Genomic DNA, 18,834 nt, shown 5'->3' with positions numbered 1-18,834 from the left:
TTTTTTCGAAAATCTATAAATCAACATGTTGCATTCGTAGCCTACAGAAATGGTTGGACATTGCAAAAAAGTCACATAACAATGAAATCCTGTAGAAAATATGAGCAAGAAAACTGAAAATGTAAAAAAGAGGACATTTGAGCATTTTTGGGTGTCCTCGGAGGACAATTTACTTTTCTTCAAAAAAGAAAACAAATCCTCTTAAAAGAGGACATAGCCTATGGTAGCCCTAACGTTGCGTAATTTCTCGAATTAGACTTCTCATTGCTTAGTTGCTGGTAGAAGTAATTTTAAGCAGCCTAAGGTATCTCACTAATATATGTATGATCAATAAATATAAAAAAATATAAAAAACGTGTTTATAATTTATTGTTTAATGTAGGCCTATGCCTTTCTCATGGTATGCTGCCTTCCAGTGGCGGCTCGTGCCATGGGGCTGCAGGGCTGCAGCCCCCCCTGAAAGAAAGAGAAAAGAGGGAAGATATGTTTTCCTCTGTGTTTGTCCGACCCGATTACTTTTTTCACTTATGGATTGCGGATCGAAAATTAAAATATTTAAAAATTTGTTTGGAAACATGGCTTTGGGACAACATTCTTTGCAGCCCCAGATTTTGGATTTCAAGTGCTCTGATTGGCTAAAAAATATCCTTGAAGCTCCACCTCTTTTGGTATTTCACAGAACACAAAACACATAACAGCAATTTTTGAATCTGTTGGGGCTGCATGGAAAACAGCCCCCCCCCCTAACCGAATAATTCTACAGACTTTTTAAAGTTAAGTTTTGTTTCGCAGAGTAGCGATGAGCCATGACTGTAAAAGTGATAGCTGTAGGATTAGGGTATTCAACAGGTTATAGGATGTACCGGTACTAGGGCAAGAAAACAACAGTGCTAGGACAAGAAACAATAGTGCTAGGACAAGAAACAATAATTTACACTGGATCTCGAACCTCAATCGCCTTAGGCTACTGTGTGACTGTGATGTGCAGTCTGACCATAAAAAGAGCTCAACACCTGCTCTCCTGGGCCACATCGAAACCTGCTTTTGCCTGAGGATGGGTTTCTTTTAAGTCCGGTTTTCTTTATCCATCCTATTATTGTTATTACAAAGTGGCTATTTTTACACACTTGTTGCCAGATTTACAATCAGGTGTTGCCAGAGTTAGGATTAAAGTTAGGTAGGGTTAATTAAGGTAAGGGTTAGAGTTAGGAATGAGGTTAGGGTTTTGATCTTTGCATGTGACTCCATGCTGCTGAGGGACAACTTTGGTAGGCCTACAGTATGATATTGATGGTTGGTACAGTATTTTCTAGGGCAAGGAACGATAATTGTTTCCACTCAGTGATCCGTCAGGAGTGATAGATAGTTAAGTTAGGTGCTTCTCTAGTGTCTGGCCTCTAGGTCTAGTATGCTGCAGAAGTGCATGTACATGAATGATTTATCTTCTGAATTAAACGGTCTTTCTGTTGGCTGCTGCATTGGCAACTCCTGTCTTCAATCATTTAATGTATGCTGATGGCTTGTGTTGTTTTGCATCAAGTGTCAAGGGACTCCAGAAACTCATCAATGTTTGTCAAATGTATGTAATTTCTCACGACATTATATTTAATTGCAACAAAACTGTTGGTATTTTATATAAAGCCTAGATGTTGAAATTTGGCTATAATCCGATCATATATAATACGGTATTTAAATAAAAATTGTATCTGCTTTGAGACCCTTGAAATATATTGGAGTAATAATTAACGCTTCTACCTGATGATAAAGACATGAAACGACAATTACGGTCATTGTATTGTTCTGAAAACATGGTAAAAGCAAGGTTTTCCAAACGTTTGATTGCTGTTAAAAATGTGTTGTTTCGTTCCTGTTGTATGCCTTTATATGCCTATCAACTATGGTGTATCATAACTATCTTCTATCCAGTAGTAATCGCTTACGTGTTGGATACAATAATTGTTACAGAATGTTATTTAATCTGCAGAGACGATGCAGCATCACCTCTGCATTCGTTGATAACAATATCACCATTTTTCAAGCTTTCATTCGTAAAAAATTAGGAAGTGGCTATTTTTCCACAATCAAGTGTTGCCAGAGTTAGGATTAAAGTTAGGAAGGGTTAAGGTAAGGGTTAGAGTTAGGAATAAGATTAGGGTTTTGATCTTCCCAGGACTAAAAAAAATTTCCAAAATACATGTTTTTGTTTTCATCAGCTTTAAACTTTTCTCAAATTAGGGCAGAATTCCTTATCTGGCAACACTATTCAGGCTATTATTACACTATATAGTGTAAGTATAGCCACAGCCAAAAAATTATATCAGTTTGTAACCCGCTGTAACTTGTCTTCCAACCAATGGATATATGAACTAATGCGAACAGACTGTTACTCTCAATCTTTGTATTTGGTACATTACGACTCAGCTCTTCGGAGTTGAGTATCTGCTTTGTTTCTACTTTCATCTTGAGTCTGATGCAAGAAAATAATATAAATATCATATATATATGGATACTCTTATTTTGACTCTGAATCTACCTTCATTTAAAAAAATTGACAATGATTTCATTTGTTTTAACAGGATTATGCTATAATAATTTACACTTTAATTGGAACCTTTTGCAATTTATATACAATGGATAATTCTGTAATGTCATTGAAAAAAATTAGGTTTTCCCAGTTGTCTCTGCAAGAAAAACTTAGCATCAAAGCACAAGGAAGACCCACTCCAAACCTTGACATTTCCCAATCATCCACCAGTAGAGGTAACCCTTATGCAAGGAAGTTTAACAGAAATGTGTATGATGATCATGACTGGCTGTGTGGCTGCAACAGTGAAAATGCTTTCTTTTGCTTTCCCTGTTTACTGTTTTGTGGAGATCAAGAACATTCCTGGACCAAAGTAGGTGTGAAAGACCTGAAACATCTCAGTAGAAAGACAGAGAAGCATAGTAGATCAACTTTCCACATGAACAATACTTTGAGTCTTTCAGTGCTTGGCAGAGTTAATATTGCTACACTTATAGATTCTGGATATCAACTCTCCATTACTAAACATAATGAAGAAGTAACGAAGAACAGAACAGTATTGTCAAAGATTATAGATTGTATAAAATTTTGTGGCAGATTTGAATTGCCATTAAGGGGACATGATGAAAGTCAAGGCTCAAAAAATCCTGGTGTGTTCATGGGGTTAATTGATTTTGCTTCCAATCTTGACTCACGCTTCCAAAATCATTTTAATTCTGCAAAGGTATTCAAAGGTACATCCAAAACTATTCAAAATGAGCTTTTAGAAACGATTCTTGAGCTTTGCAAAAGCAAAATCAAAGAAGAAATATCACAGTCTGAATTTGTAGCAATCATGTGTGATGAAACTACTGACATCTCAGAGAAGACACAGATGGTGATTGTACTACGGTACGAAAGTCATGGAAAGCCTGTTGAAAGATTTTGGGGTTTTTTTAATCCTGCTAACCAGACAGCAGAAGCTCTGTCTTCAATCCTATTTCAGGAACTTAAAGTTTTGCTTGGGAGCAATACATCCAAACTTGTAGCACAAACTTATGATGGTGCTGCTGCTATGAGTGGTGCAAGAAATGGTGTGCAATCAAGAATCAAGCAAGTATATAGCAATGCACACTTTGTCCATTGTTATGCACACCAGCTAAACTTGGTTATACAAAAAGCCACTTCGCAGAATACCAGTGTCAGAGTCTTTTTTAACAGTCTTTCGGGAATCCCAAGTTTTTTCTCCAAATCTCCTCATAGAATGGCTGCTTTGGACCAAGTTGCTCAAAGGCGTATTCCTCGCCCATCAGCAACACGATGGAATTTTAAAAGCAGGACGGTGAATGCTGTATCGGAGGTAAAAGACGCACTTATAGAATGCTGCTCAACTTTGGAACAAAGCAACTCTTCGGTGACTGGCTTTGCTGCTGCTGGTATAAAACGAATGCTCATAGATCCAAAATTTGTGTTTTGGTTAGATTTCTTTTCGAAAATCATGCCTCATGTTGACATACTGTTTGCTCAGCTGCAGTCTGTGGAGCTTGAGTCATTCAAAGTGCAGTGCTTTCTGGATAATTTTCTGTCAGCAATACAAAGAATAAGGGAAGGCATTGCTGCAGACAATGAGTCACCTTCACCCACACGGAGAATGCCTGAATCCCAAATCATTGATGCTAAAGAAGTATGTGATGTTGTCTTAATGCAGTGTCAAGAAAGGTTCAAGTTCACCAATCATCTTGAAGCAAGCAATTTATTTAATTTGAAAAATGCTTCACAATATGCAAGAGAGTTTCCAGAAAAAGCTTTAGAAAAATGTTGTGAAGCATACCCTATGTTAATCAAAGACAAGCTCAAACCGGAGCTGTCTGTTCTCTATTCTAGAAATGACATGCATTCAGTGAGTGGACTTGTGCAGCTGCTTTCGTTGCTAAACCTGGAAGGAATGCAATCAACTTTTTCTGAAGTAATAAAGCTAGCTAAAATTCTACTTACCACTCCAATGTCAACAGCAGAACCAGAACGTTGCTTTTCGTCACTGAAAAGGATTAAAACCTTTTCCCGCAGCACCATGTGTACTGAAAGACTTTCTGCATTAGCCATGGTGTCAATAGAAAATCGCTTAATAACTGAAACCAAAGATTTCAATGAGAGGGTAATTGACCATTTTGCCATTGCAAAAACTCGCCGAATGGAATTCATCTATAAATAAAGGTCCGCTGTCCTTTATATGTGATGCTCAGTAATGTGTAGCAAAGATTAAATGTGGCACCTATGGCTTGAGCGAGATCAATGGTTATAATTACAATGTGTGTGTGTGTATTTGTTTGTTTTTGTAATGTTAGGTTCAGTCGTGTTCTCATTGCTTTAAGAATTGGCGCTCCAATTGTTTCAGGAATGAGGAGGCGACTGATTCTTAACTAATTCATCTACTTGTTTTATAGTATCAGGTTTGGTGGCCGTGCTTAACTATATTTATCGATGCATATACCGCAATATTAGATCTTTTCATGCACGTTTTAAACCATTAAGGTTTTGCCACCTTTTCCTTTTGTTGGTTTTGTTACTGTATTTCTTTTTCACAATATCATTTCTTTTGCATTCTGACAAAGAAAAATAATTTGAATTGAACTGAATTATACTTGCCATCCAGTGGGCATTTATACTTGTGAAAGAATGGAGATTTTGTCTTTGTCCTTCTGTTTTGTGATACATGCAGGGTTGCTAGCTGGCTTCAGCTGGCAAAAGATAATTTTGTAGGAAAGAATAAAAAATTTTAACTTCCAAGCATTTTTAGTTTTGGAGCAGTGGGTGCATACATGCAGGGTGCTCCAAAAAAGATGTAGCTACGGTTATACTACATGTATACTGCAATATACTGTGTGTGTGCGAAGATTATGTACTTTGTAATGAGATCGTTTTTAACTGCAAAAAGTCGTTTGCTATGTATTTTCTAACTAATCACTTAAAGTTAAATTTAAATCCAATTTCACGGCTCAACGGAAGTCAAATCAAATTTGTAGATAGCGTCAGATACTTGGGTGTATTTCTTGACACGGCAATGTGTGATGACAAGGATATAAACCGACAAGTACGATCATTATACTGTTTTACCAATAAATTAAAATTTTACAAGAGCTCCAGTGAAGTTAAAAATGTTCTCTTCCGTTCATATTGTACCCCAATGTATGCATGTCACCATGGGAAAATTATCACCAACGTGAATTAATCGCTTGCGTGTTGCATTCAATAATGCATTTAGAATTATTCACAATTTGCCCAAACATTATAGCGTAGGCTACGTGAACATCAAGTCTTGTGTAACATTGTATGTTATATAACATTTGATGCATTACAACGGAAAAGGGCCTTTTCTTTTGTTGGGTAATGTGAATCATCGTCAAACTCTATTGTTGATTCCCTGATAAGGTATGACTGCTATCGTAACTCAAACTACCTCCTTCATTATAATACCACTATGTAGGCTATGCCGTTACCTAGCCTTGATGGCTGCTATGGCACAGCAGTGATATCAACATTCATCGATTAATAAAGTTTAAATTTCTTTTTATAGTTGGGTGTTTGAACAGATTAAGTATGATATTTCAGTTTGAATATTGATTTTTGTTTCGCATGTTTAATTTGTGTGATATGGATCGCATGATCTGAAATGGACGATTGATTAATTAATTTATTGCTTACTTCAGCGTCATTGCTGTGAATGTACTTCTGTTTGTCTTTTGTTTCTGTGTATTTTTTTTTGTGTGGATTGTGTATGGACATTCGTGTCCGATGCCGGCAATCGACAATAAATATTTGCAGACAACAAACTGAGTGAACTATTGAGAAAACGACGAAGTGCATAGAACATAGTTTCATTTGTATTTAGCACTGATTTTGAATATAAAAATTTGAAATATTAGTATTTTTCAAGCTCTACAGCAGCATTTTTGACTTTTATTCCACTCCCAAATTTCTTTTGAAAATGCTCTCAAAATGCACCAAATTAAATGTAATTGTAAAAAATTTTCTGGGGGAGGCCCCCCAGACCCCCCGCCGTGGGTGTCACCTTCGGCGACACGCACGCTAGGTTCGCCTGATATCGCCCTCCAACAATTACTGGATATGCTGCCTTGCAGCCCCCCCAATTCAGGAGGCCACCAGCCGCCACTGCTGCCTTCACCTTGTATACCATAATTATCCCTGTTTGTAAGAACAACAAAGGCAATATTCAGGATGCTGGAAATTACAGACCCATTGCAGTGGCAACTGTAGTGTCCAAATTATTTGAACATTATATCCTTGAGCATATTTCACCGTTTTTAAATACATCTGACAATCAGTTTGGATTTAAGCCAAAACATGGCACAGATTTATGTGTTTATCTTTATAAACAAACAGTATCTCATTACATACACAGCAATAGTCCTGTGTTTAGTGTATTTCTGGATGCATCCAAAGCATTTGATAGAGTTAATCACAATATCTTATTTAACAAGTTAGTTTCACGGAATGTTCCTATGTGCTTTGTACGATTATTGAAACATTGGTATAAAGAACAAATAATGAGAATAAAGTGGGGGAATCAAATTTCTGACCCCTTCCATGTCACCAACGGAGTAAGGCAGGGAGGAGTTTTAAGTCCTTACCTGTTTTCTTTGTATATAGATGACTTATCGACTGAATTGAATTCCCTAGATGTCGGATGTAATACTGGTTCATCTCACTTGAATCACCTAATGTTTGCAGATGACTTGTGTGTATTTAGTCCAAGTGCTAAAGGTACCCAAAAACTCATTGATGTGTGTGAATCCTATGCGTCTAGACATGACATTATTTTCAACTGTAACAAAACTGTTGGATTGGTCCATCAATGTCGCAAATTTAAAGTTTTGACTTCTCCATGCATGCGGCTGTACAATACACAAATTAAATTTGTTGGACAAGTGAAATATGTAGGTATACTGATTGATGATACCATCAGTAATGACGCAGATATTAAAAGGCAAGTGCGATCTCTTTATGTCGCTGCCAATCAGCTTAGGTCCAAGTTTGGAAATTGCTCTACCGAAGTTAAAAATGTAATGTACCAATCATATTGTATGCCAATGTATGGTTCGCAACTATAGTGTAACTATAAAACTTCTACTTTAAATCGCATACGAGTTGCTTACAACGACTCGTACAGAATTATCCACAATTTGTCGAGATGCGACAGTGCTAGAGTGTATCAGGTAGGCTACAGAACGACGTGTTAACATTTGATGCTCTATTAAGAAAAATTGCTATGCATTTGTAGAACGTTGCAAAAGATCAATTAATTCACTTTTGCGCAATGTTATGTCTTCTGATTACTACTTTAATTCTACATTTTATATTCACTACAACAGTATTTTGTAGCCTACGTTGTTTGATGTAGCCTGCTTGATGTTGTGTTAGTCTGATATTTTGTGTGATGACTGTTAAAAAATTTGAATTCTATGGACTTTGAGTCTGATTGCAAATAAAATAATTGTTCTTAAATAATGTTAGCCTACATTTGTTCAAAAATGGGAGGTGAGCGCAAAACAAGTGATCATTGCTAAAGGGACACGTGTCTGAGAAAATGTTAAAAAATACTGGCATAAAACGTTGATACAGAAAGAAAGGTCAATTGTGGACTCCTTTTTTCAGACAAAAGTAAGTCCTTGAGCTTCCTAGTGCCGATTTGTATGGTCTCTTTACACAACACCCCATTCCTTCCAGTGCTGCATTGGAGAGATTTTTCTTTCTTGGAAAAGAAGTGCTGAAGCCAAAGCGGGCACGACTGAACGACTTGCATCTTGAAATACTCGTATTTTTGACTGATGCGTAACAATAAATTTCATCTAGAACGTGTTTCCTTTAACGACGTCGAAAAGAAATGACAATGTAAACGAATGATATCATTCGTTTTCAAGGTTATTTGACGTCACAAAGTGTTTTCTGCGTCAGTTTCAGTTAAGACAAAAATAGCAATGACGCGCGCTACTTTTGCCCGAGTAGCAGATGCGATGCGGCAGCACGCTACGTTTAAAGTAGTGGATGCCCACTTTTGCTCATAACAATTCAATCTTTGATTTCTGACAAATTTCGACTCCGTTCAGTTAATTCTTCCTGACAAATTTAAAAAAATTATGCGGAAACTCTAATCAGTGGCTTTTTATAAGAGTAACAACTAGAACATCACACAACTAAGGCGAAAGAGAAAATTAAAAAAAGAAAACTAATCGGGAAAATGATGGTTTGCAGAAATGAAAGAATTGAAAGTAAAAAACTTGAGAGTGCGATGTTTTAACTATTTTCCGATTAGTTTTCTTTTTTCAATTTTCTCTTTCGCCTGAGTTGTGTGATGTTCTAGTCGTTACCTTTTATGACGGTAGACGGTGGCGCTTTTTATCTCAGGTAGCCATATAATTTTGTAGTGACTTTGTTTTGATCAGTGGTGCCACTCGTAGTGTTTTTTTTGCTATCTAGTGTTTGTCTAGCGATTTACCGCTATGTTGGTGTGCATAAGTTTGGACAGTGTTCAAAGTAGCCCACCTATTTTTGTTTGGCTGCATCAATGTGTTTGTAGTACTTTTTAAAGTGGACTCGAGTTTTTTGTCTAGTTACACCCATTGATGACCAAATTTGAGATATTTTTTAGCATAAATACTTTAAAAAATACACACAAATGACTGTGAAAAGTGGTCAAAGTAGACTAAAGTAGGTAGCGTAGCCTACCATATGGTACCGGAGGCTTACATTTTGTCGCTTACATTTGATGAGTGTGGAGTTCTTAGACTACAGTCACTACACTACCTCAGAGATGATTGTGAGTAATATTGCGTTTTTGACAATATATTTACAAAGGATAAATTTGGGAAAATTTTGTTCGCCTCTAAATTTTTTACTCTCCTACGGCTACCGTATGACTTCAGGGCTCTCACTTTCAAGGAAATTCAGTTCTAGTTGGAAATTTTAAGGACTTTTAACACTCACTAACGCCATTGGCTGTCATTTTTGTACATTAGGATGCATGTAAATGATCGTGTATATATGATCAGTGTTTTTTTTGTGAATTTAGTGTTTTTTTTTAGGCAAATCTAGTACTTTTCCATGACAAGAGAGTGGCAACATTGGTTTTGATCATTTGATTTGAATCATGTAGGACTAGGTCATCACTTATCAGCCTTTGCAGCAACAAGGTAGAGTACTAGAAGAGCCTTAAGTTTTTTTTGAGTGAAGGGGGCAGGGGCGCCGGAACGATTTTTGACTGGGGGGGCAAGATTACGAAAAAAGGGCACTTTTGTTTACTAAAAGGCCAATTTTTTTTCAAGTTGTAAGATAAGATATAGCGACAACGCTAATCTATCAGCTCACTATGTACGGTATTGAGTAATGATAGCCTACAAGTGTCCAGTATACAAAGAAGGGCATCATGTTATGTTATAATGATGTCACCTACTGTTGAGCCTTAAAGCAGCCTGCGGCCATGGCCGCTAAGTAGTACTTGAATGACCGCCGGTGCTACCTCCTCAATTGGCCAAGTTTGGCCGCCGTCTCTTCTAGCCAATTCTTTAATTTCGCAATAGAATGATCGTGGATTAACTGTCGAGAATATGTAGTATCAAAGAGTGACGCAAAATTAGGTCAGCGCGTCATAATCGCCACTGTTGCATTGTGCAGGAATATTTGTTATTGATGGAATATATCCATCTGCGATCACCAGCGCTGTAAGTCTTGTTTGTAATTCCCGACGTTTACTTTAACAAAGTCTTAATCCAAAGTGCTAATTTGCATCGGCTGGCAATATTGTCGTTTTTATGTCGATTCGATGTTGTCGGACATTAAAATAGAGAACTAGGTTAGTTAGAAAGGAGAACTAGGTTAGTTGACATCCGCATAGAAAACATGTTTTGATCATATTTTGCAAAACTTTTGCTTCTTTTAGTAATGTCCTTCACATCATTGAAATACTTATTTTATTACCTTGCCGTCATCGTCAACACATGTCGAACGTTATTTTTCGTTGCTAAAGAGAATTCTAGGGGAGTGGCGAACTTCTTTAAAGTTAGCCACATTGGAGACACTCATGCGAGTGTCGTTAGATGGTCCCGCTGTATTGGATTACAATCCCGATAAAGCACTTATTGCGTGGTGCAACAATTCTATTGTAGGACGTCGCCCAGGCCCAGACTTCAACAAGGCTAAGTGATCATTTTTGCATTGTTTCAAGTTTAATTCTATTTAGGCTAGCCTACTTGTGCTATCGTTATTTTTATTTTGTATTTTGGCCTGCAAGCACGCAGATTTGGCCGCCGAGAAGGAGCTCCTGGTAGACCACGATGGCTGCCGAAAAAAAAACGAGTTTTAAGGCCTGTACTGTGTTGCAAAATTTTGTGCCGTATATATTATTTTGAGGCAAAAATGAATGATTACACTGGTCTACAAATTTCAACTTTTTTTTTCAGGTTTGGGTTTTCACAACTGATTTTGGCTAATTTTGGGGCGCTGAATCCGAAAATGAACTCAGATTTTCTCTATCACATCAAGTTTTCTTTCTATCGTTGCCATTATTTTACGAAATTGACCAATTTTACCCTTTTTAGTGCAGTAAAATGTCAAATATAATTATTTTCTGACAGCTATAAACTTTCAAACATACAGATATTTTTACACTAAATTCATAAATTGGTTCAGATTTGCTCTAAAATAAAAAAAATTTCTGTTATGATAATCGTAATAGGACATAATGGAAATTGGTAGCGTTGAGTTTTTCCATGCTGGCTTGAACTCCCTGTCTCGGCTTCTCAGGCGTTATCTGTGGGTCAGCTGCTATCTCTGTGCAGATGGAATATCGTAGGAAGACAGCTGGTGGGAGTAGATTTGACTTAGTAATAAATTCTTGCTTAGTAAGGAAAATTTATTTAGAAGTCTCATAAAGCACATGTACATTGTACAGACCAACATCAGAGTTCAAGCTGAAAAGTGGTTTGTAGAAGGAAAAGGTATTTTCATACTTTGTAAGTTTGAGTTCAAGTCGGTTAGAGTTTTTGGTATAGTGGTGTTTCTGTGGAAAGACTTGCTCTTAGAAAACTACTAACAAAGAAAGGTTTTATTTGATCTCAAGCTATGTCTGCTTCCAGCAAAAAAAGAAAATGTTGTAATGATCCGGATATATTTTGTTACATTTGTGGATGCTTCATGTTGAAGTCTCAACAATGCAATATTACCACGTTTGTAAAAAGGGCATATCTTGCTTACTTTAAAGTCAAGTTGGGAGACCAGGACAAAAGCTGGGCTCCTCATAAAGTGTGCAAGACCTGTGTTGAATGTCCGAGAAGTTGGTCGCAAGGAAAAGGTTCACAAATGAAATTTGAAATACCCATGATTTGGCGAGAGCAACGAAATCATGTTGACGATTGTTATTTTTGTCTTGTTAGTGTGAAAGGGTATAACAAAAAGAGTAAACATCGTTTGAAATATCCAAATCTGGATTCGGCATTGCGGCTAGTTCCTCACAGTGATGAAAAGCCACTGCCAGAATTTACATCACTTCCAGAACTACACGAAGCGGCTATTTCGTCTTCAGAAGCATCGTTTAGTGAAGGAGAAAGTGAAATTTTTCAACCAGCACCCGAGGATCTGTCAGACAAGCCTTCCCAGTTTAATCAGATGGAATTAAATGATTTAGTGAGAGATTTGTATTTGCCTAAGCAATCTGCGGAGTTATTGGCATCAAGGCTACAGGAAAGGAAACTTCTCAAAGCTGGTACAAGCGTGACATTTTATCGCAAACGAGAAGAAGAACTGCTTCCGTATTTTGCTTCCCACAATGATTTCGTTTATTGCAACAATATAGAAGGGCTTCTTCTAGAAATGGGATTACCACAGTATGATGCCGACAAATGGAGACTTTTCATTGATAGCTCCAAACGAAGTTTGAAGTGTGTTCTACTTCACAATGGTAACGTGTACGGTAGGGTGTTTCAAAAAAAATTATTTTGGATTTCGGGTATGCATACCCTCTCATTTCGTGAGGCTTGGTGAGAAAATAAGTTTCCCAAACTTTTAGCTTGATTGGATATCATTAACAGACCTCTCAAAGGACATTGATATTGCATGGAATAACCCTATGCTGATGCATTGGCGTTTGTCCCACGCCTATTATTGCATACAAATATGACCATAACCAAAACCAAAATGAAGAAGGGCAACTCAAAAGACCAGTGCAGTGGGTTATATGCGTACTGCACTGCAATGAGCTCCCTCTACGAGATATATTTACAAACTCAGGTGGGACAGCAAACAGCCATTCATCTTTTTCTGGAACCATTGGAAAGGAATTGGGAGGCAGCGATTGTGAATGTAAAGTTGTTCAATTCAAATCAATCCCCAATTCCAAATTTCCTGCGTTGCCCAACAGTGTGATCGATAACCTTAGTTCTGACCAGTATTATGGCTACAGAATGTGTTGGGCTGTTATGCTTGGGCATGTTGATGAAGACTTAGAGCAGAGAGCAGCAGTCCAACAAATCCGTTCCTTACGTTCATAAGCACAGGAAAAGCAAAGCAAGAATTATGTTGGTTCCTCACAACAAGCTGAAGATGGAAATCAAAAGCTGAGAAAGGAAATTTCACCAGCTGTGCCACCTGCAATACACAGATTTCTTGTGCCACAGCTTAATAGCAAAATTATGGTCACCAACTTGTGAAGATTGACACAGTTCATAAGTCTAAGCCACCTATCAATCATGAGATCGCTAACCAGATCAACAACTTGACAATGTCATCGACTAACCTCTGCAGCTGGATTATCCTTGCCACATTCAAGAGGTGGAGCGTCATGTCAACCTTGTGACTGAAGCAAGCTTATGCTGTAGGTTTTGAAAGAAGGGATGGGCTGATTCGTCAGAAGGTGCAATCTCGTAAATTTATGAAAGAATTTAACAGCAAGAAGCAATTCCCACTAGATTGACATGTTCACCTTTTTGTGCTGGTAGCTGAAGTCTCAATGTAGTCCCGGTAGGTTAGCCCGAGCACATGCAGCAGTATGAATCATATCAATCTGTGTGCTGGTATTTCCTTGACAATGATTTCACGACAGATCACAGCCTACCCATCACCAATTACAGTATATGTCATGTTATTATGCACCTTCACTTTGAACAGGTGCCCAGTAGTAACCTACATAATATTGTGCAGCAGTGCAGTAAACTTGTTACTTGCTACTGTGTGTGTACATGACATGAGCACTATATTGTATTACCAGTCACACTACTGTATTGTTTGACAAATGACCATGGTTGCCACTGCCAACATACTCTCGATTAATCCTTGTGTTCTCTACGTCATGCATACCGTATATTATGCATACTATGCTGTATATTAATTGCAAATACAATAAGCGAAAGTATCCAAGTCATCTGTAACCTGCATATGTAGTACAGCATGTGCATTTTCCTATTATCTTGTGCTTGCGCTACCGTTTTTGACCAAAACGTGGTCAAATATACGTTTTTGTCATAATTTTTTTTCTAGTGAAATTAAGGCAAAAAGTCTTCTTTTAGCAGATAGAAACATTTTGATTCTGCATCATTTGATACCAAACTCGTGCTTCTAGCACCAGCAGTTCCAAATTTACAGCCGATTTGAGAATTTTGGGGGTATTTCCCCATAAAATGGGGGGTAGCACGGCCAATAGGGGGTGCAACTCCTCGAAACCAGTTTTGCTATTGTTTTTTTTCCAATTTGTCAAGGATCAAGACCACCTTTTTTTTGAATTATAAAAAAAAGTTTTTTTTACTCCACCCTAGCCACTGTCCCCATAATGCTAAAATTATCAAGTCCTTGAGAGGTCAGTAAATGACCTCCAATCAGGCTAAAACCTTTACAGTTCTTATTTTCTCCCTCAACCTCACAAAATGAGGGGGTATGCATCATCAAAATCCAAAATTATTTTTTTTGCATACAATCATGAAACACCCTAGTGTACGGTTCTATTTCGATAGGACATTCGGTGACAATGAAAGAAGAGTATCAGAACATCAAAACCGTTCTTGAAAAGTTAAAGTACCATGAGCACGGTTGGCTCATCTGTGTAGATTTAAAAATGGTGAACTTTTTGCTGGGGCAACAAAGTGGCTACACCAAATACCCATGTTTCCTATGCTACTAGGACAGCAGGGCCAAAGATCAGCACTGGAATAAAGAAGAGTGGCCTCCAAGGCTCACCTTGACACCTGGAGACAAAAATATCATACGTGATCAGTTAGTTGATATCAAAAAGATCCTCTTGCCTCCTCTTCACATCAAACTTGGTCTCATGAAACAATATGTAAAAGCTTTGGATCATGAAGGAGAGTGTTTTAAGTATATATGTTATGCTTTTCCTGGTATCAGTGAAGAGAAAAAAAGAGCTGGGATTTTCAATGGACCACAAATCAGGCAATTGTTAAAGGATGAAAATTTTGTAAAATCAATGTTGCCATTCGAGGCTAGAGCTCGGAATGCTTTCGGTGCTGTTGTGAGAAATTTTTTGGGAAACAGAAAAGCGGAAAATTATAAAGATCTCTTAAGGGAGCTACTGCTTAGTTTTGAAGATTTGGGATGCAGGATGAGCATCAAAGTTCACTATTTGAAGAGCCATGCGGATGAGTTTCCAGAAAACCTTGGGAAAGTTAGTGAAGAACAGGGTGAACGTTTCCACCAGGATATTAAAATTATGGAGGAACGTTATCAAGGTCGGTGGGATTGTCATATGATGGCCGACTATTGCTGGAGTTTTAAAAGAGAAATTCCAGATGCTGCTCATAAAAGAAAGTCCCTCAAAAGAGCATTTTTAAGCTTATAAGTGAAGAGTTCATATTTTATGAAAGCTCTTTTTTTGACTGTTTCTGAACTCGTCCTGCCCAAGTCCTTTTGAGTCAATCTTTATTTTGGCACTTTGCTATTTCTGTGTGTGTCTTCAGAATTTCTGCACTCCATTGGAATATCTATGTGCATATTGTGTGAACTGTAGGCTATAATTCAGATAATACCTTGTCAAGTTGTCACTGTCCTATCGACATGTTCGTCAGCATAATGTAGTGTTTGGTGTTATTATGGTTGCTCTTTTGCATGCCTATTTTTTATTCCAAGGCATGAAATTTTAATAAAGACAACGCAAATTTGTGTGAATATAATATAGAATACTTGTTTGCTAATTAAAGCTACATTATTGCAGGTAAAACAGTGTTTATTGCATCAGAATTCCTTGTTTTGACAACAGAGGGGGGGCAAAAATTGATTTTTTTCAAAAATTAGGCATATTTCATATCTCAAAAACGTGATGTGATAGAGAAAATCTGAGTTGATTTTCGGATTCAGTGCCCCAAAATTAGCTAAAATGAGTTGTCAAAACCCAAACCTGAAATTTTGTGTAGACCAGTGTTATAATTAGGCTAAAAGCGAATAGCAGAAATTGTTATATTGCAAAATGTGCAGTAGCTTACATAAATTTAAAAGGGCACCTTTGCCCCCCCTGCCCCTCCATCTGCAAAAAAATTGAGGGCAGGGGGGGCGGCCGCCCCCCCGCTTCCGGCGCCCCTGGAAGGGGGTGCGTAGCAGACAAGGGGTTGGCTTTCCAATAATGCAACCTACTCGCTTAACCCTAACTCTAACTTTAAAATTTTTGCGGAAACTCCGATTAGCGACTTCGATTTTGTTGCAATCAGCAACTTCGGCTTTGTGCTATTTTTTCTCTCGATCTTTTCAGGGTGTGAAATGAGGGTACAAATTGTTCAGGGTACGAATTAGGTTGCATCCACACTTGGTCAATGGTCACGTCCAGGTGCACCCCAAAAAAATGAAAAATACGTGTTTTTCTTAGTTTTTAAAAAACACTTTTTTGCTTGTTACGCTCGCTCAACTATGTTTCACTTATATAACCAGTGGGATAAGAACCACATATTTTAAGCTGTAAATACTATAGCTTTTATAAAAGGTGTGCATTTTTATACGGCAGTGGCTATTTGACCGGCCCCGGTCTTTGAATCTGAAACACTATTTGACCGGTCATGACGTCACTTCATAAGCACTTTTTTCTTTTTCTCTTTCAAAGCAAAAGACGATAAGCGCCTTAAGTTTTAAATTCAACACGTTTTTTTAACTGAATCCGTGGCGCATACGTAACGTCTCGGGGTGTCATTCTAAAGGGAATGAGTTCGATTCTATTCGGAAGCGTTTTTTTTTTTTTAACTAAATTTTTAAAAGTGGAAAGTTGTCTTGAAGGGTTGGTTGAGATGATGATTTGAAACTTGACTGATTGTTGTGCGACAATGAGACTGGATTTAATTTTTAACTTCGGACTTCAGCGAAACGTAATCTTACAGCCTATTAATCACTTGTTGATTCATTCATATCAGTTTGTATCCTTTTGTAGTTAAAAAAAAAAAAAAAAAAAAGAACGCTTCCGGATAGTATCGAACTCATTCCCTCTAAAATGGCAGCCCGAGACGTTACGTATGCGCCACGGACTCAGTTGAAGAAAATGTGTTGAATTTAAAACTTAACGCGCTTATCGTCTTTTGCTTTGAAAGAAAAAAGTGCTTATGTAGTGGCGTCATGACCGGTCAAATAGTGTTTCAGATTCAAAGACCGGAGCCGGTCAAATAGCCACTGCCTTTTTATACCCCTCAAGACAGTGACGGCTTCGAGGGGCGAACCCCCCCCTATTTTTTGTCTTTTATTTTTGGCCTTAACGCTGAGACAGTGAGGCTTCTTTCTCAAGCAATATAGAACTTCTGAGACGCGGAACATTATTTGTAATTATTTTTATTGAAAAGATTGCTTGGACATGAAACTATTTCAAAATTTGCTGCAGTTTACTTAGGGCGGCATTTTCCACGAAAGCCAGGAGTGGCAGCATAGGCTATGCTCCTACGCCACTGGCTATAACGTCCGCGTTTTGTCACTTCTACCTTTTCTAGACCTCTGCTATGTTTGTCATATACTGTTTTTTCGTTGTGATGGTCAGAAATAAAAGCAAACTAAACACGGCCACAAAAATGCGCAGTCTAACGATTGAGTCACTTCGGGTTAGAATTTACTTTAAAAGAAAAACACCTTCTGGTGTTATCAAACTCATATCCTTGCTAGTACGGGCCAGACAAAGATCGAACGCGCCACTCATTCACTTAGCAAAAACAGTTGAATTTAGAAGTTATATGTCTTTTTTTTATTTGTTCAGTCTTTTACTTTGAAGAGAAGGTGGAAGAAAAATGCGCAGCAACAGCGCGCATGCGCAGTAAAAGCGACATAAAGATTAAAAAGAAGGCATGAAACGGCTATATCTACGGCGCCGTAAACATATAGCCACTGCCGGCCAGAAAATGGTCGCTGCACACACGGCAGTGCTTGTTGACTGGTGAGTTTTTGAGTTTCATCGCAGAGATCCATTTCTTAAGCTTGTCTTGATTATTCAGAGGTAAACAATGAAAGTGTACCTACCCCTTTCACGTTTCTTCCGTTACTACAACCGGGAGCCATACAAAAAAACATCTCAACGCGTAAAACTCAAGTATAAAATTGTTGTTTGTATGTAGCCCACTTGTTTAATGTTTATAGTTTATTTGTATGCAAACTAGTGGTTCTGAATTCTGCCTGAACAACCAACTACGTCATCAAAGATTTTGACCAATAAGAATCCTTTAAATCAATATCCCTTTTATTAGATTTTTGAGCTAATGACAAACCCCAAAAAAATTCTATTGTTACAAATCACTTTTTTTCATCAAGATCTATGAATACAAAAGTTATAAATATATTTTCGTTGCAGTGCACCTTTAAACTGAGGTGTGGTCAGAAAACCTTCCGTTTGAAGCCTAATGAGGGCAAATAAGTAAAAATTGACTGCATATTAGGAATCTACGATAAATTTCCAATATATATCAATAAAATAAATTTGAAATTTTTTTTCTAAGTAGAACTGCCCCCTTAAGCAGTCTTATTTTAAATATAAAATGTAAGAAACAACATTGGTCATTTAGTCAAGTTCTGTTACGTCAATAAAGTAATTTTTTTAGATTTTTAAGTCAGTAAAACTTACCCTAGAGATTAGTTTAAAAAGTAGCATTGCATTCTTAAGTTTCGAGGCTTTCTTCTGAAATGTATATTTTTTTTTACAGCAATAAACAAAGGTACATGAGACATAGGCTTACTACTTTTTAAATGACCCTCATACATTAGCGTAAGCCATGACACTACACCCCAGCAAGTAATTCAATTGCCTATCCTTAACATTTTGAGAAAACAGCATCAAGTTTTAACATCAATAGGTATTAGTTAAG

Source organism: Aplidium turbinatum, chromosome 3 (assembly GCF_918807975.1).
Source record: "Aplidium turbinatum chromosome 3, kaAplTurb1.1, whole genome shotgun sequence".
In the NCBI taxonomy this organism is placed as follows: Eukaryota; Metazoa; Chordata; class Ascidiacea; order Aplousobranchia; family Polyclinidae; genus Aplidium; species Aplidium turbinatum.
The sequence above is the reverse complement of the archived record's forward strand: the minus strand, read 5'-3'. Positions refer to the sequence as shown.